General features: G+C 38.5%; 1 long non-coding RNA gene across 4 annotated transcripts in view; it reads left to right on the top strand.

Moving 5' to 3' along the window:
- The window catches only part of LOC141585605 (uncharacterized), a 210,093-nt gene that overhangs the window by 172,798 nt on the left and 11,667 nt on the right, over positions 1 to 25,628 (top strand). The gene's annotated exons all lie outside the window — the stretch shown is intronic.

The raw sequence follows: 25,628 nt of genomic DNA on the forward strand, positions 1-25,628 counted from the left end.
GTTAATATTTTTCTTTCCTTCCACAGACTGAGATTTCTTTAATAATCTCCTTGAGGAAAGGACAGTTTCACTTTTGCTGGTATTCCTAAGGTGCTCAATGATATTTGTGAAACGTAAGATCCAATGAGAATATCCATTTGGCTTAAACAAAGGCTTGTTCTCCCATTTTCATGTTGTAACCACTTCTGAAATAATTATTCCCTTTCTTCTCTTATTCCTCCATTATCTCCAGAGTATCATTCATTGAGGGCTTGTGTTCAGTTTTCACAAATGATACTACCCACCCTCTTGGCTAGGTTGTATTCATAATCTCAAGAGGGAAGAGTTTCATGTTTGAAGAGATAGGGTTCTCTGCAAGGTGTTTGCCTGTTTGTTTTCAAACAAATACCCTACTCCTCCCTACTCTTCTCTGTATCATAGAGCCAACATCTGCAAACCACATTTTTCAGATTCCTGCTAACTGGTTTCTGGCCAGGGTTGGCCAATAGTAGGAGAATTGTGGGCAAGAGGAAGGGAAAAGTCAGGGCTTCTGCTTATGAATGAGTGCCTGGCCATGACTGTCCCCTCCCTGGAGCCAGCGTCCACCGCGTGTTCCTTCTGTAGGGGCTCCAGTTTCTGCTAGGAGTTCTGGCTGTTCAGCTCTGGTAAAACCTCCTCATCTCTTTGTTTCTCTTGCCCAAGAGATGTTCAATGATCGTGGCTCCTTTTTCCTTTTCTTTTTCCATTTTTTTTTTTTTTTTGAGATGGAGTCTTGCTTTGTCTCCCAGGTTGGAATGCGGTGGCACCATCTTGGCTCACTGCAACCTCTGCCTCCCAGGTTCAAGTGATTCTCCTGTCTTAGCCTCCCAGGTAGCTGAGATTATAGGCACATGCCACTGTACCTGGCTAATTTTTGTTTTTTAGTGGAAATAGTGTTTCACTATGTTGGCCAGGTTGATCTCGAACTCCTGACTTCAAGTGATCCACCTGTCTCAGCCTCCCAAAGTGCTGGGATTATAGGCATGGGCCACCATGCCCAGCCAGTACTTCATTTTTATGGCTGAGTAATATTCCATTGTATGGACATACCACATTTTGTTTATCTAGCCATTCATCAGTTGATGGACATTTAGGTTGTTTCTTTCTTTTTTTTTCTTTTTACTAGGATGAGTAATGCTGCTATAAACATTCATGTACAGGTTTTTGTATAGACATATGTTTTCAATTCTCTCGGATATATATCTAGGGGAAGAATTGCTGGAACCTATGGCAACTCTGCATTTAACTTTTTGAGAAACTAGATAGTGGTTTCTTTCTGTTGCAGATGTCACCATTGTCTCATTCTTTTCTTTGACCATTTGTTTTTCCAGTCCCTTTATAAGTATTTCCCTACATAAAATATCCTGCATTAAAATTCCAGGCATGGACTTCTTATTTGCTTGATTGTGCCTTGACTGAGAATTTTCTCTATGTTATACATAAAAGTGAAGGCTATTTTCTCTAGCCCACTAAAGTTTCTTCTCTTTTGTATAGAAAACAGTGAAAGAAGCCAAAAGTTATTAGTACTGTCCAGCAACAGAATATCTGGTTAATTAGATTTTGCAGTGGTATTTAGTAATTTGCTGCCATCACTAACCTGGTGACAGTTCCTTTGAACCAGTCTTATTTCCTCCGTAGTCCCCAACTTTGAGTGTACTTGATACAGACAGGAGATAGGGAAATACTGGGTAGAAGAGGGCAGTTCCTAGGCAAAGGCCCCACCCTCAAGCCTGGATACCCATGGCCCTAAACAAGGACAGGCATTTCTGTTTTTATGCCCCAAAGCTGCCTTTTGGCCCACCACACCCCCTATGCTGTACCTATATAAACCCCAGACCTCAGGCTCCAGAAGCAGACAAGGAGAGGAGGAGACAAACAGAAGAGCAGAACAGCGTGGCAGAGAAAAGAGAATAGGAGTCTGAATGCTGAGAGGAGTTTGGCTGGGCATGATTAGAGGAGATCGACTGCTGGACAACCAAACTCCAGGGGAAGATCATCTTCCCACTCTATCTCCCTTCTAGCTCCCCATCAATCCTGCTGAGAGCTACCTCCACCACTCAGTAAAATCCCTGTATTCATTTTTCAAGTCCATGTGTGACCTGATTCTTCCAGGATGCTGGACAAGAGCTTGAGATACAGAAAGCTGTCATACTGGCCCTGTGCCCTTACAAAAATACAGAGGGTCCACTGAGCTGGTTAACACTTAAGCCACAGATGGCAAGGCTAAAAGAGCACACCATAACACATACCCAGTTGGGCTTTGGGAGTCACAGGCTCCCACTCCTAGATGCTGCCATGAAGCCAGAGCCTAGTGCCCTGGCTCCTGTACCTGCCCATCTGCATGCTCCCACTCCCATAAGAGGTTTGAGCAGCAGTGGCCAAAGAGATGAGCCGCACTCCTATTGTATGGCCTGTGAGTGGGGGTCAGGGAACTCTCCCGTTTCACAGGTATTTGGAAAGTGACTCCAGGAAGGGTATGGAGAAGTGAGATACTAAGGAAAAAGACCAGTTAAGGTACATTAATGAGAAGGTGGCTATTGAGGGCAACTGGGACTCAGGTCTCCTGAGGGCCTTGGAGAAACTCTATAGCACATGTCTCAGAGTTGTCCTGCCTGAGGAACAAGGAAGCTGGGCTTTCTCTCTACTGTATTTCACTGGTCATTGGTCAAGGGCTGCTCCCCAAGGAATTACTTTCCTAAGGTCTTCAGGTTTGGTCTTGTGGCCAGAGAAAGCTCTTGGACAGAGTACCAGGCATTTGCAGAAAGAGGCTGTGTGTGTGTGGCGGGGGAAATGGGATGTGGGTGTGGGTGTGTATGTGTACATAAGGGGAGTCTGTAAACTCCTTGAGGATGAGACCTGGCATTTTTATGTAACTTTTACTTATAAATGATGATTTACATTTATAAATGCATTGATTTTATGCATTTATGAAGGAAACTGCCCAGGAAAAGATGCTTCCTGAATTGTACATAGTAACTATCACTCTATGTTTACCCTGGAACTTTTCTTTTCTTTTCTTTTTTTTCTTTGAGACGGAGTCTCACTCTGTTGCCCAAGCTGGAGAGCAGTGGTGTGATCTCGGCTGACTGCAACCTCAGCCTCCTGGGTTCCAGCAATTCTCTGCCTCAGCCTCCCGAGTAACTGGAATTACAGGTACTTGCCACCACACTCAACTAATTTTTGTATTTTTAGTAGAGATGGGGGTTTCACCATCTTGGCCAGGCTGGTCTTGAACTCCTGACCTCATGATCCACCCACCTCAGCCTCCCAAAGTGCTGGGATTACAGGTGTGAGCCACCATGCCCGGCCTACCCTGGAACTTTTCTTCCAGGTATTAGTAGATCTCACAATTGTGTGTTTCTAGAAAGTACTGCAAATCCTCAAATCCTCATAAAGCTGCACTGTCAACATGCTTTGCTCATAAAAATACAAAATTTAGATTTTCTAGATGTCTTTAGCTGCAGAGGATAAAACTTAGAAGGAAAAATAACATCTCACTTCCAGACTTTTCAGAGGTATAAAGCAGAATGCTCCCTGAATAATGACAGGTGCTTTTTATTTTTATTATTTATTTATTTATTTATGAGATGGAGTCTCACTCTATTGCCCAGGCTGAAGTGCAGTGGCACAATCTTGGCTCACTGCAACCTCCCCCTCTGGGGTTCAAGCAATTCTCATGCTGCACGCCACCATGCCCAGCTTATTTTTGTATTTTTAGTAGAGACAGGGTTTCACCATGTTGGACAGGCGTGTCTCAAACTCCTGACCTCAGGTGATCTGCCTACCTCAGCCTCCAAAGTGCTGAGATTATTGTTATGAGCCACCATGCCAGCTGATGGCCCTAATTTAGGCATTCACTTCTTCCACTCTCAGAGACCCACCCTTCCCCTCTGCTTTCCAGCCCTGAGTTTCCACTGGCTACTCATCCCACCATGGATGTTTTTGCAGCCCAGCCACATGGGTACTTCAGGCAGAAGCAATCCTGGCCTGTTGCCTGAGGCCAGTTCTGGGATCTGGAGACAAGGTGTTATAGGAAAAGTGCGACAGAGATGTAACCCCCAATTCTCGTTCATGTTCCCATGATGTCATAGGTGCTAGAAGCTCCCACCTAGGTTAGAGTTCTCCACCTACCCTTAAGGAGAAAAAGTCACTTTTCTTCTTAAGGGTAATATAAGCTTCAGCCAAATCTCACCATCCCTCTGAACTCCTGTCTACCCAGCAGATAATAGTAGCTACTTTGAAGTTGTTGTGAAGGTTAAATGAGAAAATTCGTATTAGTAACTTTATGCAATGCCTAGCTATAGTAGTGCTGAGTAAATGGTAGCAGTTATTATTACAAGCTGGACCCTTTAACCCCATTCATCTGTTCAAGATGGAAAGCCTTTTCTGAAAGACCTGGTTATTAATCCATCTGAGGCCTGGGGTATGGTGGCTCACGCTCATAATCCCAGTGCTTTGGGTGGCTGAGGCAGGCAGATCACCCAAGGTCAGGAGCTTAAGACCATCCTGGCCAACATGGTGAAACCTTATCTCTACCTAAAATACAAACATTAGCCGGGCATGGTGGTGTGCATCTGTAGTCCCAGCTACTCAGGAGGCTGAGACAGAGAATCACTTGAACTCGGGAGGCGAAGTTTGCAGTGAGCCTAGATCATGCGACTGCACTCCTGCCTGGACAACAGAGCAAGGCTCAGCTCAAAAAGAAAAGAAGAACCCATCTGAAGAACTCATCAACAATTGTGAACATTATGAGGCAACACTAAAATTTGCTAGAAGGTCCTTCCTTGTAAGGATTTCCTCAATCTTTCTTCCATTATTTTTCACATATTACCAAATACTTGAAACCCATAGGTAGAACAGGTTTCTTGTGCTTTGATCAGATGGCTTCTGGTGACAAAGATTGTTATGCAGAAGTGATTATTATTTTAATTAGGAATTAATTTTCACTATGCAACTTTATCAGTGAAGGAGGTTAAATTTCCTTGGCTCATTTTGTTTATGAATACCAGAAGTCAAAATTTTCTAAACATTTTAAAATTGAAATTGTATATATTTAAGGTATAGAGTGTGATATTTTGATATATAAGTGACTGGTTACCGCAATCAAGCTAATTAACAGATCCGTGTTTTCACACAGTTATTTGTGTGTGTGTGTGTGTGTTGTGCGTGTGCTGAGAACAGTTAAGATCTACTGCCTTAGCAGATTTCAAGTATCAATATGGCATTATTCACTATTATAGTCCTATAGAAGGACTATAGATTAGATAGTAGACATTAGATTTCTAGAACTAGACATTAGAGTTCTGCAACTTATCCATCCTGCGCAACTGAAGCTTTGTCTGCTTTGACCTACATCTTGTTTCTGCTAATTTTTTTTTTTTTTTTTTTTTTAGAGACAGAATTTTGCCACTTTGCCCAGGCTCTACTCAAACTCCTGGGCTCAATAAATCAACCTACCTCAACGTCCCAAAGTGCTGGGATTCTGTGCACGAGCCACTGTGCCTGGCCTGAGTTCATCTTTTTTAGATTCCATGTATAAGTGAGATTATGCAGAAATACAAAAAAGAAAAACAAAATGATTAGCCTTTTGTATTTTTTGCATGGATGGAGTTTCACCATGTTGGCCAGGCTGGTCTTGAACTCCTGGCCTCGTGTGATCCACCTGCCTCGGTCTCCCAAAGTACTGGGATTGCATGTGTTAGCCACCACACCTGGTCTTTTATTTTATTTTACTTTATTTTTATTTTTTGGTACAGATGGGGGCTCACTATGTTGCCAGGCTGATCTTGAACTCCTGGCCTCAAGTGATCCTCCCACCTCGGCCTCCCAAAGTGTTAGGATTACAGGTGTTAGCCACTATACCCAGCCAAAATCTCTTATTATATTAACTGATCATCAATAGTTGTAGTCTCATCACTGAGGAATCTAATTTTGGGTATGCATTTTTATAAATCAGTCAGACTTATTATGCTATATATTTCATTATTAAAATTCTATTTTCATTAAAAATTCGATAAACATTTTATGGATACCTTAGAGCAAGGGACCTCAACTCCTGGGCCATGGACTGTCACAAGTTGGTGGCCTGTTAGAAACCAGACTGCACAGCCAGAGGTGGGTGGTGGGCAAGCGAGCATTACTGCCTGAGCTCTGCCTCCTGTGAGATCAGCAGAGGCATTAGAGTCTCACAGGAGCACAAACTGTATTGGGAACTGTGTATGTGAGAGGTCTAGGTTGCATGCTTCTTATGAGCATGTAATGCCTAATGTGCCTGATCTGAGGTGAAGTCGTTGTTTTTTTTTTTTTTTTTTTTTTTTTAAAGACTTAGTCTCACTCTGCTGCCCAGGCTGGAGTGCAATGGCAGGGTCTTGGCTCACTGCAGCCTCCGAGAGGTGGAATAGTTTAATTCTGAAACCATCCCTGTCCCGCTATGGTCTGTGGAAAAATTGTCTTCCATGAAACCAAACTCTAGTGCCAAAAAGGTAAGGGACTGCTTTTTTTATAGAACGACAAGCAGTATTTTCTTTTGTAGTAGTGATAGGATGCTTAAATGTATATAAGTAAAAAAAAAAAAAAATAGAAGAGGGAGAGAGCTGACCTAATAAAAATTTAAAATACAGTGAAGCGGCATACAAGAGTGGGTTGTTTATTGACATGACAAAAATTGTGAAGTGTGGTATGTGACAGTTGGCTCTTGGGAACACGAGCCTCACTGCATTCAGACTCAGCACAGCCTCTGTCCTGGGTTGCCTAGTGTCCCCCCAACATTCATTCCTGTCCACCTGGCACCTCCAGATGTCACCTTATGTGGCTGCAGATGTCATTAGTTAGGATGAGGTCCTACTGGATTAGGGTGGGCGTTAACACCCTGATTCCCACAATGGATGTCTTTGTAAGAAGTCTGCATGAAGACACATGTAGAGAGACACCATGTAAGAATGCAGAAGAGATCGGAGTGGTGGGGCTGCACTCGAAGTAATGCCAAGGACCACCCAGAGCCACCACAAGGTAGGAGAAAGTCAAAACACGTTCTCCCCATAGCCTTCAGAAGGAGTCCATCTTGCCAACACCTTGATTTTGAATTTATGGCCTCTAGAACTGTTAGGGAATGAGTTTCTATTATTTGGAGCCACCCAGGACATGGTGACTTGTTGTCCCACTTTCTAGAAAGTGAATCCAACTTCCCTTCTGTATTAGTCAGGATTCTCTAAAGGGATACAACTAATGGAATATATATATTTATATAGGAGTTTATTAAGTATTAACTCACATGATTCCAAGGTCCCACAGTAGGCCAACCACAGGCTGAGGAGCAAAGGGAGCCCGTCTGAGTTCCAAAACTGAAGAACTTGTAGTCCAATGTTCAAGAGCAGGAAGTATCCAGCTTTGGAAGAAAGATGTAGGCTGGGAGGCTAGGCCAGTCTCTCTTTTCACATTTTTCTGCCAGCGTATATTCTAGCTGAGCTGGCAGCTGACTAGATGATGCCCACCCAGATTAAAGGTGGTTCTACCTTTCCCAGCCCACTGACTCAAATGTTAATCACCTTTGGCAATACCCTCATAGATACAGCCAGGATCGATACTTTGTATCCTTCAGTCCAACCAAGTTGACACTGAGTATTAATCATCACACCTTCCAAGGCCTGCTCATCATCATCCTCACTCTTAACATTTCCTGAAGATGCATGGTGCTTCCAGGCTTCTGTTCTTGTCCTTCTCATCCCCAGCTTCGTCTGATTTCATGTCAGGTCTTCCTTTCCTACAGTGTTTGACGTAGCTTGTTGTTCAGGGTCAGTTCCTGTATTAACCCATGATATTGTAAGGGTTGGAATTGTTTCATCTTTTTATTCCCACAACTCGGGATATGACTGGAACATAATTGGCTCCCACTAAATATTTAATGAAAGTTTCTCTTAAGTTAATTTTTAAAAATTTTGGTCTCTATATTTAAAAAATCAACCCTATTTCTTTCATTCTCTTTGGAAGATGTGTGTGAAAATAAATGCCACTTTGAATGTAAAAACAGGTCATAGCGAGATCGAAAGTGAAGTCTTCCTGGCCTGGCTATTAGAAACTGCTATTTAAAATTTGCTTAATTTAGAACTGATTTTATTTTATGAAGATAAATGATGGAGTAAAAGGAATAAACCAGTAAATAACTTGTCTTGAAATTGTAGAGAGTGAAAGCCGCAGTGGCTTCATTGAAGGCTATTAAGAGCAAGGTCACAGACAGCAAATCAGAGAAATATTTTCACCTAATTAATTGAGGTGAGTTCATGTTATTAAAGACCTGAAAAGCTTTTATGCCCAGAATTACTCTTCATACCATCTCCTGCCACAGTGTGTGGGAAATGGGTCAGGGAGAAAATTTGTGGGAAGAGGTGAAAAACTTTTTTTATATTCCGTAATTAGTTGAAGGTGATAATAAGATGGCCAAGTCATTTAAAGACAAAGAATGATTTTACTCTGAGGAAAGAAAGAGAATTACAAAAGGGAAGGCCAAATGTTTCAAGGACTCCTTCATGTCTATTGAATAATCTTGTGTTTTTGAACCATTTTATGCCATTGTGGCATTGGCTGCTAGTTAGAGTAATTAATTTATTATTCACAAAAGGGAGGAATACCCTGAGTCCAACATGTTCTGAAACCATAAATCAAAACCCAATGCAGTTATGAATTTGAAGGGGCTGACTGTGGTTATGTCTTAAATATCAGTTCTATGTAGGGAGAGAAAAAATATTAGCCAAGTGGCTTTTGGTAATAAATTCATATTTCCTGAAAGTGAGACATAAGTTGCAAGTTGTTGTTTTATGAGCTCTGTCAGAAAAGGTTTTTTAAAAAGCTTTCTTTCATCTTTAGTAGGAAAGAATTGCCCTTTTACCAGAAGTATTCTGTCTGTTTTCACTGGCTGGGTCCCTTCCTGCAGCCTCTAACCAGTGAATCTGGGGTTACCCTGCGAAGAAATTTGTTTTTGGAATCATAGCTTCTAGTGCACCTACATCATTAATAATCTGTTAAGAGAGGCAAGACAAGGCTGGGCATGGGTGGTGCCTGTAATCCCAGCACTTTGACAGGGTGAGAAAGGAGGATAGCTTGAGGCCAGGAGTTTGAGACCAGCCTTGGCAACATAGTGAGACCCTGTCTCTACAAAAAATTAAAAAAAAATAGCCAAATATGGTGGTGCTTGGAGGCTGAGCTGGGGGGATCACTTAAGCCAGGAATTTGAGGTTGCAGTGAGCTATGATTATGCCACTGCTCTCCAGTCTGGGCAACAGAGTGAGATGCTGTCTCTTAAAAAATAGAGAGAGAGAGGAGGGGAGGGGAGAGAGAAAGAAGAAAGATGATTTGATTAGCAGCTTCTGATGGTCTTACGCTACAGAGAATTACAGTTCATAGTTGGCTGGTTTAGACTCTGTTTCATGTATCTATTGTCCCAAACTTAAATTTTTTTTTCTTTCTCGTGATTCTGTGGGTCTGTGGGTTGACTGGACTTAGCTGGGTGGTTTTCCTCTTGACTGAGTTTACTCATGTTGCTGCATTTAGGTGGCATCTTGCCTGGGCTGGAAGTTCTAAGAAAACTTCACTCACTGTCTCAACTTTGGTGCTTCTCCACGTGTTGCTTTTCAGTGGCTAGATTGGGCCTCCTTACAACATGGAGGCCTCTTACACTGCAGTGGGGTTCAATGGGGAAAGCAGTAGCATCAGACTTCTTAAAGGCTGGGAAAGGATCTGGCACAGTGTGGCCAACCCGAATTACAGGGAAGGAAAGTGGGCTCTACTTCTGGATAGGCAGAGTGACAAGCTTATACAGGGAGAGGAGGAATTGAGGGTGGCTGTCTTTGGAGAAGACTTATTACAGCCTCATTATTCACTTTAAATTAGCACCATTTAATATTTTTTAAAATTTGATATTTGTGAATACATCATAATTGTACATATTTATGGGGTTCATGTGATATTTTGATACAAGCATACAATGCGTAATGATCAAATTACATTAACTGGGATATCCATCACCTTAAACATTTATCATTCCCTTGTGTTAGGAACATTTCAGTTCTACTCTTCTAGTTATTTTGAAATATGTAATAAATTATTGTTAACTGTAGTCACCCTATTGCGCTATGGAACACTGGATCTAATTTCTTCTATCTAATTGTGTTTTTGTACACCTTAACCAACCCATTTATAGTTCCTCCTTCCCCTCTACCCTTCCCAGCCTCAGCCTCTGGTAACCATCATCTATTCTCTGTCTCCATGAGGTCACCTTTATATTGTCCACATATGAATGAGAACATGTGATTTTTTCTTTCCTTTTCTTTTCTTTCTTTTTTTTCTCTTTCCTCCTCTTCCTTCTTTCTTTCTTTCTTTCTTTTTTTTTTTTTTTTGAGGCGGAGTTTCGCTCTTGTTACCCAGGCTGGAGTGCAATGGCGCGATCTCGGCTCACCGCAACCTCCGCCTCCTGGGTTCAAGCAATTCTCCTGCCTCAGCCTCCTGAGTAGCTGGGATTACAGGCACGTGCCACCATGCCCAGCTAATTTTTTGTATTTTTGGTAGAGACGGGGTTTCACCATGTTGACCAGGATGGTCTCGATCTGTCGACCTCGTGATCCACCCGCCTCGGCCTCCCAAAGTACTGGGATTACAGGCTTGAGCCACCGCGCCCGGCCCTCCTTCTTCTCTCTCTCTGTCTCTGTCTCTTTCTTGTTTTTGACAGAGTCTTGCTCTGTCACCTAGGCTGGAGTGCAATGATGTGATTTCGGCTCATTGCAACCTCCGCCTCCTAAGTTCAAGCGATTCTTGTGCCACAGCCTCCTGAGTAGCTGGAACTACAGTCGTGCACCACTACACCCAGCTGATTTTCGTATTTTTAATAGAGATGAGGTTTCACCATGGTGGCCGGGCTGGTCTCGAATTTCCGACTTCAGGTGATCTACCGCCTCAGCCTCCCAAAGAGCCTGAGTTACAGGTGTGAGCCACCATGCCTGGCTTTGTTTTTCTGTTTCTGCCCTATTTCACTTAACAGAATGTCCTCCAGTTCCATCAGTGTTGTTGCAAAAGACAGAATTTCATTCTTTTAAAATAGCTGAATAATATTCCATTTGTCTATGTACCACATTTTCTTTATCCATTCATTTGTTGATGCACATTTAGATTGATTCTATATCTTGGCTATTGTGAATAGAAGCAGGATTTAATTTCATAAATTAGATTTTCTCATGTATCTTTAGTTCTTCTTACTAAAAACAATTTTATATTCACTTTCTAGTTCCAGCCATCATTTTCTGGTCCTTTGGGAAAGGTGTTTCTAATTATTCTTAATAATTTGTACTATTTCGTCAGGACTACCATGTGCTCAGAACTGAGTTTAGTTCTTTATGTAGATGAGCAAGTCCTTTCAACAACTGAGTGAGGAAGATAGCTTTATTTTCTTAATTTAAAAAACTTGGACTTTGTGCAAGCTAGAAAGTTGCTCAGATTCTTACAACTTATAATTGGGAGAGCCAGCATTGGAAACCGGAGTTTACTGACTTTAAAGTTGTTGTTGTTTTCTTTCTTTTTCATTTTTTGGAGACAGAGTCTGGCTCTGCCTCCCATACTGGAATGCAGTGGCCTGATCTTGGCTCACTGCAACCTCTGCTTCCCAGGTTCGGGTGGCTGGGATTACAGGTGCATGCCACCACACCCAGCTAATTTGTTTGTATTTTCAGTAGAGATGGAGTTTCACTGTGTTGGCCTGGATAGTCTTGAATTCCTGTCCTCAAGTGATCCACCTGCCATGACCTCCCACAGTGCTGGGATTACAGGCATGATCCATCCTGCCTGGCCTGTTTCTTTGTTGTTGTTGTTGTTGTTGTTGTTTTGCACTGAAACATGATAGTTTTTTTTTTTAAGGTCTGCTATGAAGTTTCTTTATTTTCTTTATTTTTTACTTTTGTGGGTACATAGTAGGTGGATATATTTATGGGGCACATAAAATATTTTGATAAATATATACAATGTAGAATAATTACTTCAGGGTAAATGGGGTATCCATTACCTCAAGCATTTATCCTTTCTTTGTGTTGTAAACATTCTAATTATATTTTTTAGTCATTTAAAAATGCATAATAAATGATCATTGACTATAGTCAACCTCTTGTGCTATGAAATACTATATCTTTTTCATTTTACCTAATTGTATTTTTGTATCCAATAAGCATCCCCCTATGAAGTTTCTGTTTCAAACTGTTGTCAAATTCATCTGTATAAGATTTGTTAACTCTCTGAATTTTGCTTGAAGAATTTCCCTGAAATAGTTATTTTTGTTCTCAGCATGCAGAAAGGGACAAGGTATATGAGATGTCTCCATTAATGCAAACTGCTTCCAAGCTTTTTGATTTATTACTTCTCTAAAAACAAAAACATTTTTCAGGACTTCTGCAGTTCTACAATTCTCTTCCACCCCCCACCTCTCCTCCTCAAATGAACCTTACCTTTCCATATTCAAATACTGCCCACTTGAGTGTTATGGAACACATTTCTATATTCTTGGGTCTTAATGGGTTTTTTGTCCAATATTAGTATATCTTAATTACATTTTCACTGCTGAAGTCTTAGACTGTAGCTGTCCAGATGACAGAGAATTTTTCAGTGAGTTAAACAAATATAAAATTGACTTTTACTATTTTGAGCATTAGATTCCTGTCGCGTTCTCTTGTGAGCTTTATAGTCTGTTAAACCCTCTGCCACATTCCTTTAGGCTCTGAGTTCTTTCTGAGCCTTTCTTTATTTCACTTTGGTGTTAATATTTTATATTTCTGGTCATGTATTTACTGTTCACTACCACTAAAAATAGTTAAATTGCTCAGTCTCAGGCTTGGATTTTTAGTATAACTCTTCAATTCCCTGAAACCTGTTTCTCTTGTAGAAATGACAAATACATCCAGAAATTGGTTAGAGTTGGGTGTTTGTTTAAATACTATAATCTTACTATAATTTTCTTTTATTTCCCAGAGAGGACAAATTGAGGTATAACTAAAAAAGATCATAAAAACATCATAAGGAGGTGAACTTCCATCTTTTTTACCATAAGTACAAAAGTTGGGCAGTTATGATGACACTGTTCTGTTGTTTCAATGCCAGGGTGAAGAGTTTTGGTACTGCATCTTAGACCTAAAATACTGGATGAGCCTCCCAAATGTAATCCTAGTTACCATCATTGTTTTAGAGGAAATTTTTTATTCCAAGAAATGCAGTGCAGACTAGAGCTACAAATTTCAATATGTTGTGCTTTCATTTGCACTCAGTTCCAAGTAAAGTGTAATTTCTGTTTGATTTCTTCCTTTACCCATAGAGTACATTCAAGTGTATAATTTAATTTTCAAACATTTGAGGATTTTCTATAAATCTTTCTATTATTGATTTCTAGTTTAATTCCAGTCTGGCCAGAGAAGCATTTGTGTGACTTGAATGCTTTTTAAATTTATTAGGACTTCTTTTATGATCCCTAATATGGCCTATCTTATGTATTCCATAGGCATGTGAAGCAGATATATATTCTACTGTCATTGGGTGGAGTATTCTATGAGTGTCAGTTAAATAAAGTTGGTTAATAGTATTTTTCATAAGTTTTGTGTCTTTACTAATTTTCTGTCTAATTATTCTATCAATTCTTTAAATGAGTGAAAATGTTAGAGTATAATTGTAGAGTTCTCTATTTTTATTTGCAGTCCTTTCAGTTTTTGCTTCATTTTGAAGCTCTGTTATTAAACACACAAATATTTGTGACTTTTATGTCTTCTTGATAAACTGAGTTCTGTATTATTATATAATGACCTTTTTCACCCCTGATAATAGCGTTTGCTCTGAAATCTACTTTGGCTGATATTAATATAGCCATTTTCACTTTCTTTCAAATTAAATGAGTATAAAATATATTTCTCCATTCTTTTTACTTAAAACAAATTGTAGCAGCATAGAGTAGGTGTTAATTTCTTTCCTCCTAATCTGATCATCTTTGCCTTTTAATTTGGCTGTTTAGACCATTTACATTTAATGTGATGAATTAATACGATTGATTTGAATCTAAAGTCTTGCTATTTGTTTTCTGGGTGTCTTTTTTGTTCTTTGTTCCTTTTGTCCTCTATTTCTGTATTCATTTAGATTAATATTTTTATAATTCTGTATTTCTACTTTATTGGCTTATTAGCTCTGTTTTTAAATAATTGCTTGCTTTGGAATTTATATTATATACTTTTAACATATTATAGTCTATATTCAAGTGACTTTGCACTACTTATAAAAACCTTACAATAAATATATTTTCATTTCTAATTCCCCTCCTGGCCTTTGTGCTATTGTGATCACACATTTCACTTTTACACATGCTAAAATTTCTACAATACATTGCTATTATTTTTGCTTTAAGCTGTTGATTATCTTTTAAAGAGATTTAAATTTAAAAAATTATTTATATTTACTTTCATGGTTTCTATTTATATAATTCTTACTTCATTTGTGTACATCTGGTTTCACTTGTATTCTCTTTGAAGCACTTATCTATTATTTTTTATAGTGTCAGTCTTCTGGTGATTAATTCTTTCAATATTTGTGTGTCTGGAAAATGTTTTTATTTCATCTTCATTTTTTAGCAGTTTTCACTGATTTCCTCCCCTATAGTCCAGCCAGTATTTTAAAGTTGTTGATTCACCATTTTCTAGCTTACATTGTTTCCAGAGAGAAATCTGCCTTCCTCTTTATCTGTTTCTCTATATACAATATGTCTTCTTTTCTCCTCTCTGGCTGCTTTTAACATTTTTCTCTTTATTGCTGGCATTAAGCAGTTTGATTATGACATGCCTTAATTTTTTGTTTCTTATGCTTGGAGTTCATTGAGCTTCTTGGATTCATAGGCTTATAGTTTTTTATCAAATTTGGAAAATTTTCAGCTATTAATGATTTCTTTAAATATTTATCACCTCTGCATCCTTTTAGGGATTCCAGTGACATTGTATTTGGCCATTTGAGGCTGTCTCATAGTTCACTAATGCTTTCTTCATTTTTTCCTGTCTTTTAATTTTTTTCAATTGGTGTTCCATTTTATAGTTCCAGTTTATAGACACATTGCTATATCTTGAAGCTTACCAATCTTTTCTTTTGCTTTGTCTAATCTCCTGTTAATCTCATTTGGTATATTGTTAATCTTAAACATTATAGTTTACATCTCTAGAAGTTCAATTTGTGTCTTTTTCTTTATATCTTTCTCTTTATATCTTTTTCTTTATATCTTTCATATCTTCACTTAATATATTCAATCTTTTCTCTGTCATTTCCTTTATCATTTTTTCCTTTAAATTTTTGTCAGTTTTTAATTTCTATATTTTGAAGCTATATTGTATTAGGAGCATACAAGTTAATGCTTTGTATGTGTGTGTGCTCATTTGCATTTATGTATGTGTGTGCATATGTGCATGTGTATATGTTTCTTGCCTGGTAAATTTTTTCTCATACATTTAATTTCAGTCTTTCAAGGTCCATACTTTTAAGGCACCATAGTGCTGAATTTTATTTGTTTTAACCATCTGTCATTGAATTAGAAAGTTTAATCTATTTAAAAAGTTTACTCTTAGTCCTCTCAAAAAATCAGACAAGGAGTTATAAAAATAACTAAAATGGGGGAAAATCACAGATGTTTAGGAAATCTTACAAATGTCTTGGTCATTGGTCCCAACTTTAATTGTTTCTGACGTCCTTTCTTGAACAGAGTCTGGAATTCCAGTGGCTCCCATTAAATCATCTCTGTTCTTGCCATTTAGATCTGAAGATGCAGATAGAGAAAAATGACCTTACTTTTCTTATATTGGAGACTGTACTCAAGGAACTCCCCCAGCCTCCCATCCCATATAAGAATGGATCACTTTAAAATACTTAGGCACAGTATTATATTTTGTTTTGCTTGAAGGCTAATTTTAAATAGTATGAATCTTTTCAAAAGTAACTATTTATCAGCATGTAGGCTTTCCAGTCATCTCCACTTCCGTTTTATGTTATGAGTTGCTTCCTGGCCATCCCTTTTTAAGATGTCCATACACTAAGTTTACTTGATCAATGTCAGGGTGAAATTTTTACATTCTAATAGACTATATACCCTGCAGGGTTATTTATATGAATAAAAGGCAACATGCCTATTACATAAAAATAAAATAATTGTTTTTGTGAAATGAATTGGAAGATGTGGCATAATTAAGCAGTGGGCATTTGTATTCTCCCATTATCACTTTAGAGCTGCAAAAATGGAAGTAATTTATTTCATCTTGGTAATGCTCCTTCTTTCTGGTCCAACAATTTATCAGAAATGTTAATCCAGCAAGCAGTTAAGTGGAAGGGGGAGAGGAGAGAGGGGATTTAAAATTAGCCTGGAAATATTGCATAACTCATTAAAAATGTAATCATGTGTAAAATGAGATCAATGAAAATTTATCTAAAAGTGCAAGGAAAAGGCATTTTCTAGTATGATACTGGATTTAATAGACTGGATTTTAATTTAGTCAGTTTGCTACAAAAAAATCCCTCCAGGCTACATAAAACCATTTCCCTCCCAGTTATTGTACAGACAGCTAATTTTCAGACTCCTTCTTTCTGATATTCAATCTTATCTCTTGCTGGATACGAGTTTCAGTATATTGCAGAATTTGTTTTCTTTACATTTTCCATTACTGCTTTCATTTGCATGATAAATGATTAGAAGTAGAAACAGGGGGAAAAAACTCATGCAGAACATTTCTTTATTAATTTTGTTTAAATTAGAGTAACTTTTTAATTCACCCATACCCTTCCCCATGTAACAACCAGTGTATCTAAGAGTTATTTTAATATTTTGTTTTACAGCTAATGAAATGGGTTACACATTTTTTGCCTTGTCCTTTCTTCATGTAACATTTTATTTCATTCCTATATTTGTAGTTTACATTTTGCTTTTACATTTATTTCATTCCTATATTTGTAGTTTACATTGCGGTCTTGGACTGCTAATGACATTGATGAGTTTTTCTCTTAAAAGAGACCCCTTTGTTTAAGGCTGAACCTAAGATGCAGAGCTTTAAAGTATGTTAATATTGGTGAAAGAAAGAGCTTTGAAGATTTATTTTGTAGATGATAGCATCACAATTCTTTTTTTTTTTTTTCAGTAGTTTCACTTACATATCCATTGTGATTTGTTTTCTTCTTTGGACATACAAAGCCACTTTATGAAGGTTTGACCTAGGATTTTTTTTACTTTACATTGGCACAAAAGTGATATGCATTTAGTAGAAATCATACTCCAAGTACCAACACAACCATTTCAGTACAGTATTTAATAAATTACAGGAAACATTCAATACTTTATTATAAAATAGGCTTTGTGTTAAATGATTTGCCCAACTGTAGGCTAACATAAGTGTCTGGACACATTTAAGGGAGAGAAATTTAAACTATGATGTTCTGGAGGTTAGATGTACTAAATGCATCTTCACCTTATGATATTTTCAACTTAACACTGGGTTTATTGGGACACAACCCCATCGTAAATCGAGAAGCATCTGTATTAATTTCTACATGGTTGCAATTACATGGTATATGTGCAATTACATATGCTGGTTTCTTAAAAATCTGTTTTTAAAATATCTGCTAACTATATAAAGAAGAAAAAATATCACCTAGAAGTCTACCTCCCAAAGAAACTATCCCTTCCTTTAACATTTGGGTGCATTTTCTTTTTTCTTTTTTTGTTAATTGCATTTTAGGTTTTGAGGTACATGTGAAGAACATGCAAGATTGTTACATAGGTACACACATGGCAGTGTGATTTGCTGCCTTCCTCCCCATCACCTATAGCTGACATTTCTCCCCATGCTATCTCTCCCTAACTCCCCACCCCCTGCTATCACTCTCCTATTTCCCCCCACAGACCCCAATGTGGATAGCATCACAATTCTTAAACAATAAATAGCTTTTGAAAAATAGGGCTTCATTTAAGTTCTTCTGTCCCTTTTATCTTAGGCATTTTTCTAATCTGATAATTTAGATTTAGATAATTTAGATTTAAATGTGAAATGATATAATTAACAAAACACAATGAAAATCATCTAATGCCTTATTTCCCTCCAGGTTCTAAATCAAAAGATGCTAATTTTATCAATAAAAACATGCCTGGACAAAAATTATTATACAAGCTGACTGGATGGTTCCTACAAAATTTGTCTCTAAGAGATGACTCATGTATGATCACCTTAGAATCATTCACGTAGAGAAATTTTCTTTTGCTAGTACACAAATATTAAGTAAATATTTTCCTGTTGTAGAAACCATCAAACAGTAGAATGAATTGAATGTCCCCTTGACCTTTTTTTCTATCCTATTCCCTTCTTTAAAAGTAGTACACTGTTCAGCATCTATCCTTGCTGACTTTTTCTCTGTAAACTAAAATATGTACATGTAGAAATATGTCTTAATTAAAAAAAATCATAATATTATAAGTATCATACCTCCTTTATTTCTGCATTTTGCTTATTTTACTTAACATTACGCCTTGGAAGTATTCCCATTTCAGTACACATAACTCTATTTCATTCTGTTTAACTGTTGTATGATATTCCATAACATAGTGCTAGAAAGATCTGGAAAAAATCTGTGTTCATCAATAGAGGAATGGTTAACCAGGCCAAACAATAGCGCAATAAAAACCTTTGTACAAATCTTGATGCACAGTGAAAATGTTCCTTTGAGGAAGATACCAAGAAGTGGAAGAAGAGGGCCAGAAGTGCTTTTAAATTTTCCTTGAATATGTTACCTAAATCTCGGTGGCCTCATTATCATTCATTTCTAAATGTAGTTTGTAAGTTCCATATTGATTTTTCTCCTAAACACAAGAGTTATTCTCAGGGGGGTTTTAAAGTTTCTAAGTCTATGGATTTTTTTGTCTGTCTTTTTGATGATGAATCTAATTTTATTTCAATGTTATCAATCAATATGGCTTATATGATTTCTGCTTTATGGGAGTCGATGAGATTTTTCTCCATGACCTAATACAGGATCAGTTTTCTTTGTGAGTGTCCTGACTGAGAAGGATGTTCTTTATTGTGTTCAGTGTTCTATTTTATATCTATTAGATCAAACTTGTTAATTAGATTAGCTAAATGTTCTATATTCTTACTTTTTGTTTATTTTATCTACTAGTTCCTCAAAGCTGCAATTGTCAAATGTACCAAAAAGTTTATATGTTACATCTTCTTGGCAAATATTCCTTTTTATCTTTTTACTGCATTTGCCTAAAATTCGATCTTTCTTCCTGACACTCAGAATTGCTTGGTATATTTTTTCTTGTACTCTTGTCTTCACTCTTTCTGTTTTCTCATTTTAGACATGCCTTTAAAAAAATAGCCTGTGGTTTTTTTTATTGCAAGATGAAAACTCTTTTAATATATAATTCATCCTTCTCTGAGATTATTATTACCAATGTATTTGAACTTATTTATTTATTTTCTATTACACTGTGCCTTTTTAGCTTCCCCTCTTTCTGCCTATTTTTCGTTGACTGGATTCTCCCATCATCAATTTTATTCCGTTTCTTTTCTTCTAGGTGGTTTCTAAGCTCTACCTCCCATTCCTATTCTTCTAGTGGTTACTTAGAATTTTAACACACATACTGATTTTATGTCTTTCCACCATCATGTAGACTATGGCTATGTTTTGAATGTGTCCCCTCCAAAGTTCAGGTGTTGAAACTTAATAGCCAATGTGACATGGAATCTTTACTAGGTATTCAGTTGCAAAGTCTCAGCCCTCATGAATGGGATTAGAACCCTAATAAAAGGGCTGGAGGAAATGAGTTCCCTTTCTTTTGATCCTCTGTCATGTGAGGACACAGCATTTCTGCCCAAGATGGAGCTCAGGGCACCACTTTAGAAGCAGAGAACAGCCCTCACCAGACAGTGGAGCGTACTGGTGCCTTGATCTTGGACTTTTCAGTCTTGAGAACTGTGAGAAAATAAGTTTCTGTTCTTTGTAAATTACACAGTCTCAGATGTCTTATTATAGCAGCATAGATGGTGTGATGGTACATACTGGGTGCCAACTTGAGGATTGAGGAATGCAAAATATTGATCCTTGGTGTGTCTGTGAGGGTGTTGCCAAAGATTAACATTTGAGTCAGTGCGGCTGGGAAAGACAGACCCACCCTTAATCTGGGTGGGTACCATCTAATCAGCTGCCAGTGTGGCTAGAATACAAAGCCGGCAGAAAAAGACTAACCTGGCCTAACCTCCCAGCCTGCATCTTTCTCTCGTGCTGGATGCTTCCTGCCTTCGAGCATCACACTCCAAGTTCTTTGGTTTTGGGAATCAGACTGCTTCTCCTTGCTCCTCAGCTTGCAGATGGCCTATTGTGGGACCTCCTGTGAGTTAATAAACTCCTGTATGTGGAGAGACATATATATACACACACACACACATACACACACACACACACACACACACACATACATTTTGGTCTATTTCTGGACTTTCTGTTCTGTTCCATGTGCTTGTATGTTTCTTCAGATGCAAATTGTACATTTTTAATTTGCGGATTTTGATACCTAGTAGGTCTATCGTTTTTCTTCATTTTCCGGCTATTCAAAATTTTATGCTTCCATGTTAATTTTAGGATCAAATTGTCTAGTTCTAGAAGAAAAAATCCTGTTGTTATTTTTATTGGATTGCTTTAAATTAAGAAGAATTGACTTTGAGTCTTCCTTTCCAAGAATATGGTGTTTCTTTTTCATAATACTTTTAAAGCCATTAGTAATACTTCAGAGTTTTTCTCATATCATTTGGTTTTGCAAACTTTTTGTGAGGTTTGCTCCTAACTGAAAGTGGGGTATTCCATTCTATTATATCTTCTAACTGATATTTTACTATATAAAGATTAATGATTTCTCCCTTCCTTCCTTCTTCCTTCCTTCATCTTTCCTTCCTTCCTTCCTTCCTTTCCCTTCCCTTCCCCTCCCCTCCTCTCCTTTCCTTCCTTTCCTTTTCTGTTCTTTCCTTTCCTTCCTTTCCTTTCTCCCTTCCTTCCTTCTTTCTCTCCTTATCTCTTTCTCTTTCTTCCCTTCTTCCCTCCCTCCCTTCCTTCCTTCATTCCTTTGTTACTTCCTTCCTTCTCTCCCTCCCTACCTCCCTCCTTCCTTCTCCCTCCCCTCTCCTCCCCTCCCCTCCCCTCCCTTTCTTCCCCTTCCCTTCCCCTTCCCCTTTCTATTCCCCTCCCCTTCCCCTCCCCTTCCTCTTCCCTTCCCCTTCCCCTTTCCTTTCTTCCCTTCTCTCTCTTCTTCTGGTTTCACTCTGTCACCTAGGCTAAAGCACAGTGGTACAATCATAGCTCACTGCAGTCTCCACTTTCCAGGCTCAAGGGGTCCTCCTACCTCAAGCTCCCTAGTAGCTGGGAGTACAGGAGTACAGTTGCATGTCACCATGCCTGGCTAACTTTAATTTAATTTTTTTTTTAGAGACAGGGTCTCACTATGTTTCCCAGGCTGGCCTTGGATTCCTGGCCTCAAGCAGCCCTCCCACCTCGGCCTCCTGAAGTGATGGGATTATAGTTATGGGCCACCATACCTGGCCATGATTTCTTTTTAATTAATTTTACTTACTGCTGTTTTGCTCAATTATCATATATTTTGCTGTGCTATTTCAGTTGCTTTGTTGAGCTTCTGAGTACAAAATCGTATGATCTTGAACTAGAGATAGCTTTGCCTTTTCCCAGTCGGATGCCTCCAGTTTTCTTCTCTAGTCTGCTTGTGTTGGTTTAATATAGTGTTAATAGAGTGTCTTTGTGTCTGACAGCAGCAGGAATGCTTCCAGTGTTTCTCCCCCATGTCAGAAGCTGGCCTCTGCACCAATTTTAGAGGGATATGTGCACACACATGCACCTGCCCACCCAGGCACCGGCAGCCACCCCAGAGATCGCCTATAGATAATTCCTATCCACACGGCCAACTTCCTGCCCCTTTCTGCTTGAGCACATTCTCCAGCTGTGAGAGGGTGTGGCCCTGTGTGGGCAGACTGGGTATCCAGTGAAACTACTGCCCCTAGAAGTGACCCCCAGCCAATGAGTTTGGGAGTCAGTGGATACATACTCCCATTTTTCACCCTTCTAGGAAACAACTCAGTGGCGTGTTCCACATGGGCTCTCAGAAGATCTCAAGGGGGCCTGAACTTCAGTTGCCCACACTGTTAACCCCTGATGCACCTCTTATTAGCTTTACTTGCCTCCATTCCCTAATTTCTCATGAGGCTTCCTGAAAATCACCTCCCGAAGCAACTGCTTGTACACATATCCTTGTTTTGGGGGACTCAAACTAACAGAACTATACAACCATTCCTATTGCTTTTTTTTCTTCCAGCTTTTAAGTTCAGAATAGATGTGCAGGATATGCAGGTTTGTTACTTAGGTAAACATGTGCCATGGTGGTTTGCTGCACAGATAATCCCCTCACCCAGGAATTAAGCCCAGCATCCATTAGCTGTTCTTCCTGATGCTCCCCCTCTCCCTACCCCCAACAGGTGTCCCGTGTGTGTTGTTTCCCTCCTTGTGTCCATGTGTTCTCATCATTCACCTCCCACTCGTAAATCAGAACATGCAGTGTTTGGTTTTCTGTTCCTTCATTAGTTTGCTGAGGATAACAGGTTCCAACTCCATCCAGGTCCCTGCAAAGGACAGGATCTTGTTCCTTTTTATGGCTGTATAGTATTCCATGGTGTATATGTACCACATTTTCTTTATCCATTCTATCATCAGTGGGTATTTAGGTCGACTCCATGACTTTGCTATTGTAAATAGTGCGCAGTGAATATATGCATGCATCTTCATGATAGAATGATTTATATTCCTTCAGGTATATACCCAGTAATGGGATTGCTGGATCAAATGGTATTTCTGACTCTTGGTAGTTCAGAAATCGCCAGTTATTCCTGTTGCACTGCATGTTTTTAACCTGGACTGGGCATTGATTTTGTCACAAGTTTTTCCATCTGTGGACTTGAATATAGGAACTTTCTTCTTAGATTGTTATAATAAATTTTATTAATGGATTTTCTAATATCAAATACTTCTTCCATTCCTCAAGCTCTTATTTTCCATGTTATAACATGCCATTGGGTTCTGCTTGTGAATGTTTTCTTTAGGATATTTGCAATGATATTTCTAAGAATGATTTGTCTGTCATTTTCTTTTATTGCAATCTTTATCAGATTTTGTTATCAGTGTGCTTATAAAGTCATAAAAAGAATTTGGAGCATTTTCTTCTTTTCTTATGTTTGGAACAGTTTAAATAACACCAGAATTATCTGATCTTTAAGTTTGGTAGAACTTTCCTGTGAAATTGCTCTGTAGAACTAGCTAATCCTGGACCTTTTTGAGAGTTGAGTCACTGACAACTTTGCGTATCCTCTATGGAAATATATTTATGAGGCTTTCTGTTTCTTTAGTTAAAAAATTACACTTTTGTAGAAAGGATACATTTTAATTTAGACTTTTTAATTTACTTACAGAGTTATGCAAAAGTCTCATACTTTTAAAAGTTTTCTGTTGTCATGGTTACCCCTTCCCTCTTTTGTCATTTCTTTTTCTTTCTTTCTTTTTTATTTTTTTAAGACAGATTTTCACTCTTGTTGCCCAGGCTGGAGTGCAATGGTATGATCTCAGCTCACTGCAACCTCTGCCTCCTGGGTTCAAGCAATTCTTCTGCCTCATCCTCCTGAATAGCTGGGATTACAGGCACCCACCACTATGCCTGGCTAATTTTGTATTTTTAATAGAAACAGGGTTTATCCATGTTGGTCAGTCTGATGTCAAACTCCTGACCTCGGGTGATCCGCCTGCTTCAGCCTCCCAAAGTGCTGGGATTACAGGCATGAGCCACTTTGCCCAGCCTGTCATTTCTTATTTTGTGAATTTTTTCTTGCTTTCTTCTTTGTATTAGTAGGCTAACTACTTATCTATTTTACTGTCTTTTCTCAAATTACCTGCTTGCTTGTTTATTTATTTATGTGTTAGTTTTGACTATTTTTCTGTATTCTGACCTAGTAATTCTGTTTTAATCTTTATTAATTCTTTCTATTAGGTGGATGCAAAAGTAATTGTGGCTTAATACTTTCTTTTAGTTAATTTTGTTGTTCTTTCTATGTTTGGTGGGTTGGAAGCTTAATACATTTACTTTTAGTCTTTCCTTTTTGTTGACATAAGTATTTAAGACTGTGAAACAGTCTGAGCACGTTGGATCATGCCTGTAATTCCAGCACTTTGGGAGGTCAAGGCAGGCAGATCACTTAAGGCCAGGAGTTTGACACCAGCCTGGACAACACGGTGAAACCCCGTCTCTACTAAAAATACAAAAATTAGCCAGGTATGGTGGCGCATGTCTGTAATCCCAGCTCCTTGGGAGGCTGAGGCAGGAGAATCACTTGAACCTGGGAAGTGGAGGTTGCAGTGAGCCAAGATCGCACTGCTGCACTCCAGCCTGGGAGACAAGGCAAGAGTCTGTCTCAAAAAAAGAAAAAGACTGAAATAGTACAAAAAAGTGAGTTCTTTGATGGAGAGAATGTTAATCAAGGCCTTTTTGCTTATTGATTTGTTGCTAAAATAATTGGTTTTATTGCATTCTGATCAGAAACTTTTGTATCCTTTCTATTTGTGAGGCATTGTTTTATTTTCTTTATGCCGATTTCATCTCTTTTTATGAATGTTTCATGGGTGTTTGAGAAAGTATAGTCTCCATCATCAGAGTACCTGGTTTGACTGGTGTGCATATATTTACCTTACTGATTAAGTTGTCTATAGTTTTACTTTTACTTGACCATTTGATCCATCTTGTGATGAGAACTGTCAGTTAAACATCCCACTGTTAGTATTTTTCTATTTATATTTCCTAGTATCTCTTGTAGTTTTTGCTTTATAAAAGTTGCTACTGTGTTTGATGTGTAGATTCTCCCAACTCTTAACACTATCACTGTGAATTTTGCTGAGTAATGCATAAGGTAGTATTCTAAAATATTTATAAAACTAAGTACATTAACAAACTCTTCAAAATCTGGGCTCTGATAAATTGTCTATGGCCATTGAATTTGCCATTCACACTGTTTTGAACTTGGGCTGTTCTTACAAATCTCCTCTAATACCCTCCTTTGTAATGGCCCTCCCTTTGCCATCCTCTTGTGAATCTTAATAACCTCATTTATATCCATTTTGAGACATCTCTTTTCAGTGAGCATTACTTCCAGTCTTCCCTCAGAGCAGAAATCTCAGGATTTTGTCATTTCAGTCTTGTCACACAGTTTTTGCATTTTGCTTTCTGTGAGCTGGTTCCAAGATGGGTCCTGGAAAATTGGCTTGCAAGGAAACACTTTCCTGCTCAGGAGTCCTGCGTTCCTATCCTATTCTGAACCCCGGGATAGACACAGTAACCCACATTTGTTCCAAGGACACTTGATCATATATCTTTATGCTAATTACATTTTCCCATGATGAGGTTTTCTGTGTATTTCCATATGTTATACCCTTCCCCACTCTATTAGTCAGGGTTCTCTAGAGCAGGCATCCCCAAACTACAGCCCGTG

The sequence above is a fragment of the Saimiri boliviensis genome, chromosome 1, assembly GCF_048565385.1.
Source record: "Saimiri boliviensis isolate mSaiBol1 chromosome 1, mSaiBol1.pri, whole genome shotgun sequence".
Taxonomy (NCBI): domain Eukaryota; kingdom Metazoa; phylum Chordata; class Mammalia; order Primates; family Cebidae; genus Saimiri; species Saimiri boliviensis.